Source organism: Mesoplodon bidens (assembly GCF_964165515.1).
Source record: "Mesoplodon bidens genome assembly, chromosome: 11".
Taxonomy (NCBI): domain Eukaryota; kingdom Metazoa; phylum Chordata; class Mammalia; order Artiodactyla; family Ziphiidae; genus Mesoplodon; species Mesoplodon bidens.
Genome location: NC_138167.1, coordinates 52,380,047 through 52,395,290, shown reverse-complemented (window position 1 = coordinate 52,395,290; position 15,244 = coordinate 52,380,047).

Genomic DNA, 15,244 nt, shown 5'->3' with positions numbered 1-15,244 from the left:
AATTCTGATGGGTCTAATCATTATTTTACATCTAAAATGTTACTTTTTTACCTTTCATACTATACTGCATATTAAGGTTAATAACCTGTTGGTTGTACAAATATTATAGGATTATTTGATAGAAGTATTTTTGACACAATGGATTCACATTGAATACATCAATTGAGTTTCTATAGAGAGTAATGATAATAGTCCTTGAAAAATGAAATATAATTGGAAGTATCAACTGCTTTAAAAGGATGTAAGTTTTTCCAAACATTTACACAAGTGTTTCTGTTTAAATGGCCTTTATATTTGGAATTCTGCAATATATAATGAACTGATATGTCTTGCTCCTGAAAATTGGTTTTCTGATCAACTATTCTTGAAAAGAAGTTCTTGATCATTTATGGTCTAAGATCCATGTAGACAAAGGCTTCCTTCTAGACGAAGTATTAAATAAGTAATATATTCTTCATTTCATTTTGCTAATGAGACAAAATTCTAGCAATCTATTAGGGATAGAAAAGGTCAGGAAAAATTATTATCACTAAGATTTATTTAAAATTCTACACTATGGCAAAGATATAATACATTTAGAAAAAGCAAGAATAACTTTCCTCTAAGGAGGTGTTAAATTGGAATTGGACACTGTGGCATATAACCAGTAGAGTTTTTCGCCAGGAAAAAAAAAAAAATGGCAGAAGGTCAGAAAACACAGGAGACAGTCTTGAAGTTTACCCCAGTGACATGACTGAATGCCAAATAAGGTGGAATGCCACCAGGATGGGGTGAAAATAAGGCAAGGAGCCTCAGCAAACAAAGGAAGGAAAGGATGGCATCATCCCAAGGACAGAAGAAGAAAGGAGCGCTCTTTCCCAGTCCAGCTTGAATTACAAAACTCTGGAAGCAATGGGAGGAGCTAATAATACAACTCTGTTCTAGCTGGGGAGGTGCCTGGCTAACATGATGATGACTGAGCGGTTTAAATATAAGACTCTACTGGTGTGTTTGCAAAGAGCCAAGTAAATGCCTTCACTCAGGAGAATATGACACCAAACAAAAATTCACCTGTGCCATTTTGTTTCAACATACATTACATTTTTCAAATATTATAACGATTTATTTTATAAAAATATGAACTAGTTAGACTGATACTCAAGGACATTGTCACACCAAAAAAACAAATACATCAAATCTCTTACTTACTCTTACTTTTGAGGTCTCAATGTGTTTTCTTACTGATAAATTATGAAGACTGGACTGGATAATTTCTGTGACCATTTACCATTTTATGTCTCTGTAATTTCATGATTTGAAATAAAGTATAAAAAACACACAATCACCAGGGAGTGGAAGAGTTTGTGGACTGAAAAAGGTCAATATGGATATTGGATCTTCATTTTAAAGGGAGGGTAGCAAAAATGGACCATGCACTTTGGGATATAATACAGGAATTTGAAGAAATTTTTTATTCCTTGATGAAACAAAATAGGGTGGGAACCAAAAGCTGAAATCAATATTTTGGCATCCAATGGAGGTCTATGCAGCTCATATGAATTGCCTGTAGTCAACCAAGTTTCACAAACAGGTTAGAGAGAAAAGTAGGCATTGCACGGCCATTTTTGAGATATTCTATAGAGGTAAGATTTATGGACACTGATTTTTTTAGTTCCATCCTTTTACATTGCACACAAATATATAAAGAATTCCTTAACTATTAGGGTGATAAAAACTGAAATGGACTCAACAGAAATGCAGAATCTCCATTATTTCATATACTCACCCGTGTAAACTGAGACCAAAAATATATTTCATGTAAAGGCATGTAGTTTTTACAGAAAATTAAAGTAAGAAAAACAGTTTGAAGCAAGCATAATTTTAGATTGTTTTTCGATTGTTTGCTTTTTCCTAATTTTATTTGCAAGTGCAGGAAAAATGGTTGGAAAAGTGTGTTTCAGAGAACAATTATAATCCATATGAGAAAATCACTTTACCTATTTTATTGCTGCATACTTTTTGTTAACCCATTGCCCAAGCTGCATATTTATTTACCAGACTTACTCTCAGTTGCATAGTGAATGTATTCAAAACTCAAATACATTTCAAGGCCTCCACTGAGGACCTTAATTTTTTTTTTTTTAGTGACTCTAAGAAAAATTCTTCAAAAGAATTTCAATCTGTTTTAAGAAAAAGTAATGGTCCCTGTCACATAGTACAGTAAAACAAATATACTGTTTTGTTTAATTAATATTATAAATGAAAATATTCTTATTTTTGGAACTGTGAGCATAACCTCTCTATCTAACCATCTATCTACCACATGATTTGCTTGACCAAAATTATTCAATGTATATAATTAAAAGTTAAAACCATCTTCAGTCTGGCATAGCTAAATTAAGTGAACTCTTAGAAATCACTTTGAACGTATACTACATCTGCCTAAGGAATGCCTTACATAGCCTTTTTTCACTTATGTGGTCTTAGATAAATATAATAGGTGCTATTCTAGCTTTCCTTTACTTTTGAGGTGATGTTGAGAACACACAAAATTTGTAGTATCCAAAAGAGAAAAGTTGCTGAAATGCGGACCAGATATCATCTCTTACTGTCATGTTTTCTCCATTCTTCCAGAAGGAAACAAAAATTCTAACATGCCCACTGAACATGAGGCATATGAAGTTGGAAATCTGGAAAATACCTAGATCCCCATTTCCTTGAGTGAATACAAAATAAGGAATGGTAAGCTAAGTTATCTATTTTTGACAGTAGCTTTCCAGGAGCTGGATCAGACCTTAAAGCATTGAAATATTTATTAATTATTCTTGTTAGTGGTTTGTCTCACCTAATGTAAGCTCCAGTGAAGGTAGGAGGAGCAGGGTGGGGAGCTCAGCCTATGTGTGAAATCACCATGGAAACCACATCTATGACTAATCAGTGAGAACTGGCAGGCACGGTTCTGCACTTATTATTACAAAGCCCCACATGTGAACTTATTTAAATCCCCTCTCACTTTGTCTCTATTTTGAGTTAAAACAATACTCAGGGTTTTATTTTTTCCAGAGTAGTCCCTGAGTGCTGTGTAACCACAGATCCCCACCAGCCTCTCCTCTCAAAACTTGGCCCAGCATTTCTCAAAGCATATTGGAAACATCTATCATCTCTCTCTCGTTCCCTCTCTCTCTCTCTCTCTCTCTCTCTCTCTCTCTCTCTCTCTCTCTCTCCCCTCTCTCTCCTTCAGTCTCTCTCTTTCAATCTCTCTCCTCTGCCCCATATCTCTTTTTAATATAGGAACAAGGATAGAGATATGCCCACTTCTGTGGGATTGGTTAATCACAGCTGGAATTGGAAAAAGAGCTATTAGGATGGTTCATTTCAAGATGCTGTCTTAAAGAATTAGGACAGAATGTTGAAATATGAATCAAAATTAGATTACTTAAGAACCAAAGTATTTCCAGAAGGACAGGTGTAGTCAAGTAAGAAGGGGAGAAGGTCAAATAAAATGAGTGATAAACACCGATGTGATTTCACAAAAACGAAATCATCAACAGCCTTCATGGAGCTGTTGATATGAAACGGGAGTAGGATGAATGTGAACCAGGACGGAGGGGGCGCAGACAGTGAGCTCAGAATGAAGTTCAAACAGCTTCATTATGAAGATAGAGTGGCATCTGAGGAAGCATATTTGAAAAGGGCTTGTGTTTTCTAAACTTTTTAAAGACAAGTGTCTTGAGCACATTTAAAACCTGATAGGATGGAGCCGGGAGACAGTGAACAGTTGAAGATTGAGAGAAGAAAGAGGCAAGGATGGGATCCTGTGAAGCAGTAGATGGCCTGGCCTTGGGCAGAAAGAGATACCCGGCTGCTAAAGGGTGGGTTACAACCCAGGTGAATATGTCAGTGTAGTGGCAGGAAGTTGAGGAATTCCGCTTTCAGATTTCAACTTTCTCTGTGAGGTAAGTAAGTCACTTCCTGAAAAGGAAGGACAGGGCAGCAGATGAGAGGTGTCAGGTAAGTTGAGAAGGTCTGAAAGGAAGGTTTTGGTCCTGATGAAGCCACAAAGGGAGATGCTGGGGGAAATATTGAAGGATGGCCAAGAAACATTGAGAAGAAGCCACCTAAGGTTGGAGAGTTTGTAGTGGCATCAGACCCATGTTTAGGCCATTTTCTTCAGCAGGACCTAGTCACCTAGTAGAAGAAATATTGAGGGAAAATAAAATAGCCTTCTAAAGTATTCCTAAGACTATACCGTCTAGTAGAAATTACTTTTGCCAGCCTTAAATACCAATTGAAATACATGCTTACTCAAGCTTCCACAGGACACCCAAGATCTGTCATATTTCTATGTATTAATCACTGTAAACCTATTTGAGGCCAGAGATCATGCCTTTCTGACATTGTGTACCAAGGACCTAACAGGGCCAAGCACATAGCAGACAATATGTTGATAAATATTTACTGAAATCAATGCTAAATGGATGGATTTCTTCAGTCTACTGTGAAAATAAAACACTGGCCACTTGTCTTCCAGACCAAAAGTAATAAGTATAAAGTAAAAGAAAGGTAGATTGCTTACTGGCAAATTGCATGTGAAAAGACATAAATGTACTTTCAGTTTATTACTAAAGACTATGTATTTAAAAGAGACCCAAGTACACTTACTAAAAGGAGATCGTTGTATTTAATTCATGTGTCAGGAGAACAGTAGAAGGAGACAGTAGCCAAATGACAGAAGGCTGACCTCAGGAAACATGGTCAGTACAGATACAAATTTCATAGCCTCAGTTGATGATCCATGGACTTAATCATGAAACCAGAAATAATAGTAGGTAGTCATTATTAAAATAATATTCTTGGATGCTTATTATGTGCCATGTTCTGGGCTCAGCACTTAGATGATTTCTCTAATCTTCATGACAACCCTGGGAGACAGGCACTATTAATATCCTCTTTTTGCACATAGAGGAACAACACTTAGGTGAAATAATTTGCTCATGAGTACAGATCTGGTAAGCAGCAGAGCTCATATGGGTTTAGTTCTCTCTGTCACCACAGTCTACTCTCTTCACCGTGCTATCTTCCCATCCAGTGCAACGCTTCATTTGTCAAAGCTGAAAACCAAGGCCCAGGGAATTAAGTGAGTTGTCTGTATTCACACACTATTAATTGTTGATCCATGAGTAGAACTCAGGTCTCTTCATCTCCAGCCCAATAATCTGTTACCCATTCTTCAAAGCCATAAGCCCTGATACATTAATTCCTAGTATTTGAAAATTTACCTGACTCCAGTTCATTGACTCAATGAACAAAATTTGCCCTTTGCTGAGTGACTGGATCCATTTTTGATCTTAACACTTTTGACCCAACTAAAGTGGATCTATCGTAATTCATCACTTAAATAGAGAACATATTTTTAACTCAGATATTTGAGAGAAATCCTGTCATAAGAATCTTCACTATTACCCCACTATTGTGATATGAGAGCAACAAGAAGCAAAGACCGTATAAGACTATGGTCAAGCAATAACCTAAGCTCTTTAGATTTATTATTCATTTAATTTTCACAGTATTGTATCACAGCAGATAGGTACAATTAGCACCCCATTTTTCAGTTCAGGGAAGTGAAGTACTGAGTGTTCCTGTCATATATCTAGGAAATGGCAGACTCCAAATTTGGATCTTGGCAATTCCTACTGAGAATCTTTCATTCGTATTCACATTTATGAATATAAAAGAATGTTAAATAGGACCTCTATAAAGGACCTATCATAACAGGACTTACCAACTGTTCCAGAAGCCATTTCTAATAGTCTATGGAAGATAAGGATAGAGATTCATTAGAGAGAAGTTCCCTCTAAGGGGGTTATTAGGATGAATTCCTAGTGATAGGGGCAAAGAGGAATCTTTGGATAGATTGGTGGGGGTGGCATACTCGTAGGGAAAGTCAACAGGCATCTCCTTCTCCAACTGGATACTTTTTTATAAGTGGGTAAACTGGATAAACCCCTTGGTTCATCCAGGGATAATACAGGAGTGAAGTAGAAGAGTCCTTGAGAGAACCTAATGAGCCCCTGGTGTTTGGAGGGCAGAGAGTCTAGGTATGAGATGCACCTGGAGCAGTTTGGAGGTGGCGTCTGGCTGCAGTTGCCTTTGGCGGCTAGGTGAGTAGAAAGAAGAGGGGGGGTAGTGGGAAAGGCAGCTTGCATTTCCCGAGTTTGGCAGAACCTGGAGGCAGAGCCCGGTTCTCCTGGGCCAAACAAATGTTGCTGAAGTAAGCCAGATCCTAGCCTAAGAGAGTTGTCTGGTGGGGGAAGAGGATCCAGCAGAAAAGACTATGGTGGGGGGTCTACCTCCAGGACAGAAACTTGAAAAGCTGAAGGTTGTCCTGAAGGGTAAGCTGGAAAAAGTATCACTCATGACAGGGGATGGTACAATATGGAGGTCCTGAGACCTTTGGGGGTTGGTCTCAGAGGAGACACAGAAGAGCCTCCAACAGGAAGAGAAGCATTCGGGCATCTGCCCTACAGGAAGCACCAGCTACCAAGGTAACAACAGCAGCATCAGTCAAAGAAGAGCAGCCCTTTCCCTCTACCTGACCTCTAAAATTATTTCCTGATTTATTCCCTCTGAATTCAGGCTACTGGTCACTCTCAATCCACAGCAGTTTCTTAACTGGTCATGTTATCTTCAGTCTAGCAGTTCTTTATCCAACATTTACTTTGCTTTCAAAAATATTTTTCAAAAAATATTACTTCCTTGCTCTGGCCCTTTCATAATATTCACTCCCTCCCAGCTAAGACTGAACTCTTCAGTATTCATGGAAGGGATTCAATAAACTTTTATCTGTATTCATTTTCCAACATATGAGTGGTTTGACTTATATTTGGACCCACTATGAAGGGAAAAAATTTAATTGATTTCTGAGAATACATTTTAGTCCCCCAAAGTTCTGTGGATGTGTACTTTCATTTCCCCAAACTCACTATGGATGTCACAACTCTGTCTCTCAAGCTGAAATGCTTCCATAACCCCAGTCAAAATCCAACCCACCCTTCAAAGCTCAGCTCAAATATCACGTCTTCTTAAATTGTTACCTGATTCCCCCAGTTGGAATCAGTTAGTCCTTGGTCTGTATTCTCCTGACCTTTTCTGTATTCTTTTGGTTTTGATCTTATTTCATTCTGTTTCATATTATAGTTAGCCATGTAGCAAGGGAGCATGACAAAAGCCCAAAATGTACATCTACTCTCAATTTCAATATATCAAGAAATAAAACAAGGACTTGGAAGATTCTAGCTGCATACAAGTTCAAGGAGTCTGCTTGAAAGAGAAGTGACTGAGACCCTTGAACAAGTCCACAGTCAAGCAAACCTCCTGACCTATGAGGAGTATGGTCTTTAGTTGAACCTGAGTGAGCAGGGTAGAGGTGGTAGGATTCAGTCCTGAGGCACCAGCAGAAGTGTGCCCGGGACAGAACTTGAGGGATTCATAGTAAGCAGTATCATTTCCCAACAACTGAGTTTAGAAGCCTCGGGTGAAGAATTTTAAGAAATTGAGCCTAAGAAAGTTTTTTTTATCTCTAGGGCAGTACAAAGGATGCTATTTGGGAGCCAGTTAAGAGTTATTTCATTGGAGGGAAGAAGGCTATTTCTTACCTCAGCTGAAGATGAAAGTGATGGGGAAAAAAAGAAAGTATTGACAAGCATGAGGATATGGGCATAGTATCAGAGGGAAGATGACAAACCCCGAGTCATGATTCGGTCTGTCCATATGGGTGCGGTGAGAGGCCAAGTAACAAAGTGTGTGGGCTCAGTGTGTGCACAGGCACAGAGGAAAGGAGATCGGCAGGGCAGCCCTGACTGTGATATTGTGTAGTGTCAGTAGCAGTGGCCTCTGACGAATTAGAGAATTAATTTGGAATTAGAGAAACAACTTCTTGTGGCTGCAGGGGGACACTCTAAAGTCACAAGAAGTATGTGTAAACCACTCCACCAGGGAAAGGGGTTTGGATTTGAGTATCACCTACTTCTCACTCCTATGTCCCAGGACAGGAGAAAATGCATGTCAAGGGTTACAGTTGGAGACAATAAATGTCTATTGCATCAATAAGGGCGTTACCGTCTTCTGTGGAAGATCTCCTCATCAGTTCTTGCAAAACAGTGTGTCTGGCAATTCTCACTGCATCCTTAACTTTCCATAGAGTAGACACCTGTATCTCTGTCTGTTGAACATGCCCCTTTCCTCTTCCTCTAGTAAATGCAACCTCTTCTTTGGCAGACCTGGTCCTCCCCTGCTCTAACTTTTGACATTAGTGAGGTTGCCAGTCATGGTCACATGAACCAGGCTTGCCATTCAAATGGTCTCATCGTTTTAGCAACAGGCACTGGTGCAAAGGATTGGCCTAAGACTCAAACTCTGGTTAATCAGCATTTTTCCATAGACATGTTATATACAGAAGCAGGGACCCTGTCTTTCCTCAGAGTGACAAAACTACCATGTTTACATCATTGGAGCTGCTGCTTCCAGCCATGTTCACGGTCGTGTGGAGAAAGCCAGTGGGGAGGAGGAGAGGATGAAGGCCAGCAAAGACAAGCTCGGGTGTGTGTGTGTGTGTGTGTGTGTGTGTGTGTGTGTGTGTGTGAGAGAGAGAGAGAGAGAGGCAGACAGAGAGTAGAGAAAGAAAATACAAGCTTTATTAGGAAGGTAGTAATTATATTTTTCAGTGTACATTTTCTTTATTAACATTTTCCTGCTGTTTAAACAAAAATTATTTTTTAAATCAGAAGAAAACACAAACACGTATTGGGAGGACACATGTGAATGTTTATCATCCTTTAGCTGATCCAGCCTCACCAGACTTGCCTGTTTTAGACTGTTTATTTCCACTCTATCACCATGTGTGACACTAATGAAGATTCTGGCTTCCTAGTCCATATGCTGGAAGCTGCATTGTTTTCTGTAACACTCTGGGGTCCCACTATAAATATTTAAAGCATGTCAAGCTTGTTATCTACAAAGCAGATTCTGGGTAAGAAGTGAGCTCTAAAGCTCTCTTAGAACATTAGAGTGGGGTAAGAGAGTCATTATAAAATCATAAAGCTTTGTAAAATTCAGGCTGACTTCTTATTTTAGAAGTTGTTTTTGATTTTTCTCATATATCTTTCTTTGTATATCCTGTTTGTGACTAGATAGCCTTGCTTAATATTTCTAAAGGAGGTCATCATACTGATTCTTAAAATCAAAGAACTTAAGACAGAGGAATTTTTAAAAAAAGAAAAAAGAAAAACTGGGGATGAAAACTAAGCAAAGAATAAAATGTTAAGGAAAAATAAATCAAAATTGTCATGAACACCAAGAGATTTGAAAGTTGAATTATTCAAGGCGGCACATTTTCTGGATTCCAGCTCTATGCTGCAAGAATTGGAAACAGATAACGGAGGCATTGTTACATATTGTTCACTGCCAGCCTTCTGCTGCCACCAGAAAGCACCGCAGTCCCTGTCCTTACTGCCAGGATAAGAACCTTGCATGGAAAATAACATGCAGAGTCCCTAGTTTTGTTTTTAAGTGATAAAGACTCACTTTTAGACATCTACAGAGAAGCTACTCCATCCAAAGTTTTACCTAATCAATTTGTCTAATAATCTATCAGGGAAGACTTGCTTTATTTTTTTTTTAAGTTGGGCACAATTGCAAGTTAAAGACTGGATATAATAAAGCAGATAGTTTTAAAAACTGGATACAATTCCTATCATTTCTCTCCAACTTGTAATCTTTAAATTGACATTGCCCACATTTATCCTAAGATCATGTAAATAATAGACTGTCTCCAAATTTAACTTTATTACAAATTTTCGTGCCTCCTAACTCCATATATTTTATAATTGAGACTTCAACAAAACACTGCAGTCACTCCTTTTCTTCTTTCCCTTCTTTTCAAATAAACGCCTTTTTGTTTTCTTTTTGAAATTTTTTTACCCCTCACTTCCACAGGACTATCCATGGGATTTATTTCTTACATGAAAAAGCAGAACTAGTCTCCGTGTGATTTGAAGAAACTTGCCCACAATACTCTTTTTTTTTTCTCTCCTCAGACTACTTCTGTTAAGTCCTGCATCTCCAGAAAGGCACTGTTAAGCTGCTGGAAAATGCCTGAAAGGAGAGAGGGAAGAGAGAAAGCCGGAGTAGGCCAGTCACTGTCTAGGAAGAGTAGACCCAAAAACGGAGTATCATGGCAATGCCCAGCAAAGGAATACCTGAAAAGTTGCAGTGGAGAGGTGAGTTTTTCCTCAGACTTAAGTGACGTAGAATAGGAGAAAGCACTACTACAGAGCCTGGCAGAAGGAGCTTTTGTACAGTGTTTCCTTCCTTTCTGCCCTCATTCCTGGTTGTCCATATAACAGAGAACAAGCCTGATGGGGGACACCGTTAAGACCCCCCTAAAGATGCATAAATGTCCACATTTCCAACAAATCAGACTTAAGCTCAGTATTATACTTGCAGCAGACTTGTCCTAGACAATGCATGTCTGATGAAATAAGTTTGGAAGGACTAAAAGTTCCCACCCTATCTCTTAGCTAAAATTACATACAGATGCTGCTCCGTGCCTGTATTAACTTGTAACTGTGAACAAATTATAAGGTTTTAAGATCACAGAAAAGTTTTTGAAGTTGAAAATAACCACCATTACAGACAAAATAACCTGTCACTTCTTTTAGAGTTCAGGGAAATAAAATGTTGGTAAGAAAATAAAACATTCTGGCTCCATACCAGAACATAACATTATACTCTCATACACTTCTAAAGTGCTTAAGTGTCAGCAAGTGGCTGTTTGTTGAAATCCATCTCCCTTAAAAATATTTAAGATCTTTTTGATTGACAGTACTGAGTGTCTGTTATACATTAGATTATATGTTAACTTTGCTCTAAAGAAATAGCATCCAAACATTTATTTCTTCAGAATCAAACGTATACTTATTGCAAAACTCATCCATAAATCAAGGAAAGAAAAATATTTGATATATTTAATGAAAGAAGTGATAACTATCTGTATTTTAATTCTGCAATGTCATTATCAGTTTCCTGGTTTTCGTTATTTGAAAGAAATAACACACAGAGTTTAGAATCTGGGTATGATAACTTTACATTTCTGTCACAGATACTATATCTTATAATAATAAGGTTTTTAAGACATGTGTAAGTTCAGAAAAATGAGGCCTAATTATAATTTTATGCTGTGGTTTTGATAGTAATGGTTTAATCATAAAGCATAAATAACAGATACGAAATTTAAAGGGAAGCGGTTTTCACCAACACTCTGGTTAATCAGAAAATATGCAATATTAGGTCTCAAAAGGGAGAAAACCAGTTTTCTTGAGATTTCTCTTCTGCAGCTGCATTCTACAGAGGCCTAAAAATCATTGAAATGAACTATCCCAAGGTTCAACCCAAGCCTTTTCTTTAAAGGACACACTGAGGGTAAATTTTTGAGCCTAATTATTATGCCACTTCAAATACACTCCTCCAGCGGAATCAGTGGGACACAGCTATCCACACACACGTTGAGCATCTCAAACGTCTACCCTTCTGACCCTTTTTAGCTCCTCTTCCTGCAAGCTGAGCCATTCTGGCTTTTACTTTCTTTATTCCCTCTTTCCTATTCTCAAAGGGGAAAAATGAATGTGAAAGAAACTGAACCACAGTACCAAGTGCTTGGGCATATATAGATAAGCAGATAGACTCTCTCATACCTAGATTTTTAAACTCCGTGTATAGTTTGTTTCAAATAATGAAAATCAGGAAAATAATTTTTAACTTTCAAGAGCAATATAAGGCCCAATATGCTATGTCATATATGCCAGGAAATTCAGAGTCTGGGAGCACCTTCTGAAGATTAGAATTGATAAATCAGGCCATTTAGCATACACATTATAACTGAATCTTGCCTTTGTGTTAATAAGTCTAATGCTTTTGGCTATTTTGGACTCATATTAATTGGTCTAAAGGTCAGGAGTTATAGGTTCTACCCCGACCTTAGAACCCTTTGTAACCTTAAGCAATTCATGTAAATGACCTGTTCTAAATCATTTGTCCCCTCATCTGTGAAGTAAGGAAGTTGGACCAAATCAGTTTCTAACCTGTGGGTCAAAAACCTATTCAGGGTAATGGAGTTACTAAAAAGATTCAGATAAATCATACATACAACTGAATAAATACTATTAACACATGTGATACTAATGCTTCAAATGTGTGCAGATACTATTGCTCTTAATAATATATAAATTCATTTAAAAGGCTTACTGAATTCAGAAAAGCATTTTGTTACTTTGTATTTGTAATATTAATCATCCAATAGTAAAATTACAACTGAAATTATGTGAGAGGTCCTACTTAAATGGTGAAATATGAAATTATGCCAGCTCTAAAACACTAAAAATCTGTGGAAAACAAATTCCATGCAGAATTCTTAGGCTGCTCTTTGGAAGGGCTATAGTAATGTAAAAACAGAGCTTATGGGCACCTCTTTGTCCTGTGGCCTGTTTTCTGCCTCACTAGTCAAAGGTGACCCGTACTGTGTATAGGACCGTGGATTCTAACCACAATGCTTTCAGACTCCAACTTAAGCTAGGAACACTAAAGACGTGAAACATGTCTATTTCTCCTTTGCAGAATTACCCAGGAAAATAACCTAGCCTGTAACAACTGCAACATTCTTCTTTGAACACAAAGCTTAGGCTATGAAATTCCATATTAAAAAATAGTTTTGAGACTTGATGAGAAATATGAAATAATTCCTTTAGAATAAAAGAAACAGTATTGGAGAGATAATATATGTCTATGAAGTTAGTCTCATAGACACAGGAAAAACTATTTTCTGTATCCATTGTAATGCTTTGGGCATGATATTTTTTTTTCTCACTTTTTTTTCTTTCATTAGTCTTATATGTGTCAAAATTGAAAGTGAGCTAAAGTTCTTATTGGGGATACCAACTGATCAATAATCAAGATAATCAGAGTTAATCTGTCTTTCTCTGATCGATTCTTCCATTGTCTTTATCTCTATTGTCTATATATCCTCAGAATCCTTTCAATGGAATTTTCTCAGCTTTCCATACCTTGCAAATCTCAGCGCTCTGGATTCCTCTCAGCATCACTCAGAATGCTGATGCTTACCTTCTACCTACACTCTGATTTCTTCCAGGTAGAGTTCATTTTGTCCCAATGAAACCACCCATTTTCCACCCCTGATTGATTCCAGATCACTCCCTACTCAAATCCACTCTACTCCACCATCAGAATTGTTTTCTAAAACAGATTTGCTTACATTAAAAACTGCAGGGACTTCCGTGGTGGTGCAGTGGTTAAGAATCCACCTGCCAATGCAGGGGACACGGGTTCAAGCCCTGGTCCGGGAAGATCCCACATGCCGCGGAGCAACTAAACCCGTGTGCCACAAATACTCAGCCTGTGCTCTAGGGTCTGTGAGCCGCAACTACTGAGCCCGTGTGCCATAACTACTGAGCCTCTGTGCCACAACTACTGAGCCTGCATTCTAGAGCCCGCGAGCCACAACTACTGAGCCCGCGTGCCACAACTACTGAAGCCTGCGTGCCTAGAGCCCGTGCTCCTCAACGAGAGAAGCCACCGCAATGAGAAGCCTGTGCACTGCAAGGAAGAGCAGCCCCTGCTCGCCACAACTAGAGAAAAGCCCACGCAGCAATGAAGACCCAACCCAGCCAATAATAAGTTAATTAATTAATTTAATAAAATAAAAACTGCACCCAAGTTTTAAAACATCTTAAATTACTCCCCGTTATTTTAGAGAGAAGTTCCACACTACTTAATCTAGCCTAAAAAGTTTCACAACCTGGATGTGAGCCTCCTTTTTAGCCACATCTCCAACCAGCTCAATCTTACTACTACACCATGACTTTTTTGTAACTCATTGTCTTTGCTATTGCTACTTAGTGTGTCTAGATTATTCTCTGTCTAAAGCCTCCTCAACCCTGTGTCCCTTCCTGTCAAGCTTTTATTCTTCAAGATCCAGATTAAAATATTCACTCCATTTTCAGCTTTTTCTTACTGCTTTCTCCTTAGTAGAATTGACTGAACTCTTCATGCATCACTAACTGAACATCTGTGTGTGATATCATACTAGATACTGAGGGCACAAATGTTTATAACAAGACAAATTCTTGTTTTCAGTGAGCTTTCAGACTAGTATAGGATACAGTTCTGAAAAGAAATAAATGCCACTTGGTGTGTCTGTTCTATGACAAAGCAATAGGTATAAAACAGGGGATAAATAATGATCAAGAGGGGAGGGAGAGACCATCTAGTCAGTCATTCAGTTATTCATTCAGCCAACATTTATTGAGTGACCATGATATGTCAGGCACTGCACTAAGGGCTGAGAGCATAAAAACAAATTAAAATACATTCTTTATCTTGTAAAAAGCAAACAAGTAAATAAGCAATTATATGACAGTGGATATGGTAGACTGCCTCTAAAATAGCCCCTTGTAATAAGGAGTCTGACTCCAATTTCATTTTGCTGGTTGACCCCTGACAGCACTCATGCCCTATTCTCCCCCTTTCCATTGTCCCCATATCAGAGCAAGACAGTGAGAAAGCCTTGGGACTCCATCCATTGGAGCTGGTGGAAAAGTTTAGACCATCCAAACCCCATTCCCGTGGGAATCCTCACCAAGGCCCCACCTCCTCACCACAATAAAAGCCGCTGGCTTCTCTCTTCTCTCAAGACATTCCAGACTGACTTTTATGCCTGCCTTACTTTCTTCAGAAAGACCCATTATATGAGTAGTAAATACTGTTGTGCCATCTTGGTGCATGTGTGGCGTCATCAGTCTGGATGTGCGAACCAGTTATGGGTGGAGTTATTGCCTCCACTGGCCAACCACAGAGCATTCTCAGTGACCCCAGCCTGGGCATTCCAGGCCTTGGATAATCCCCTCCATCTGAATGTGGGCTGAGCCTAGTGACTTGCTTCTCACAAACAGAATACAGCAAAAGTGATATATCTTATCACTTTAAAGGAGTTAAAGTAGAGTAATCCTCTGTGATTAGATTACGAAAGATTCTGTTTTCCCTCTGCTCATCCTCTCTTGCTGTCTTACTCGCTCTGATGGAAACCAGTTACCATGTTGTGAGGTAACCTATGAGGTCCACATAACAAAGAACTGAAAGAGGCCAGTGGTCAATAGCCAGTGAAGAACTGAGGCCCTCATCCCATCAGACTATGTAG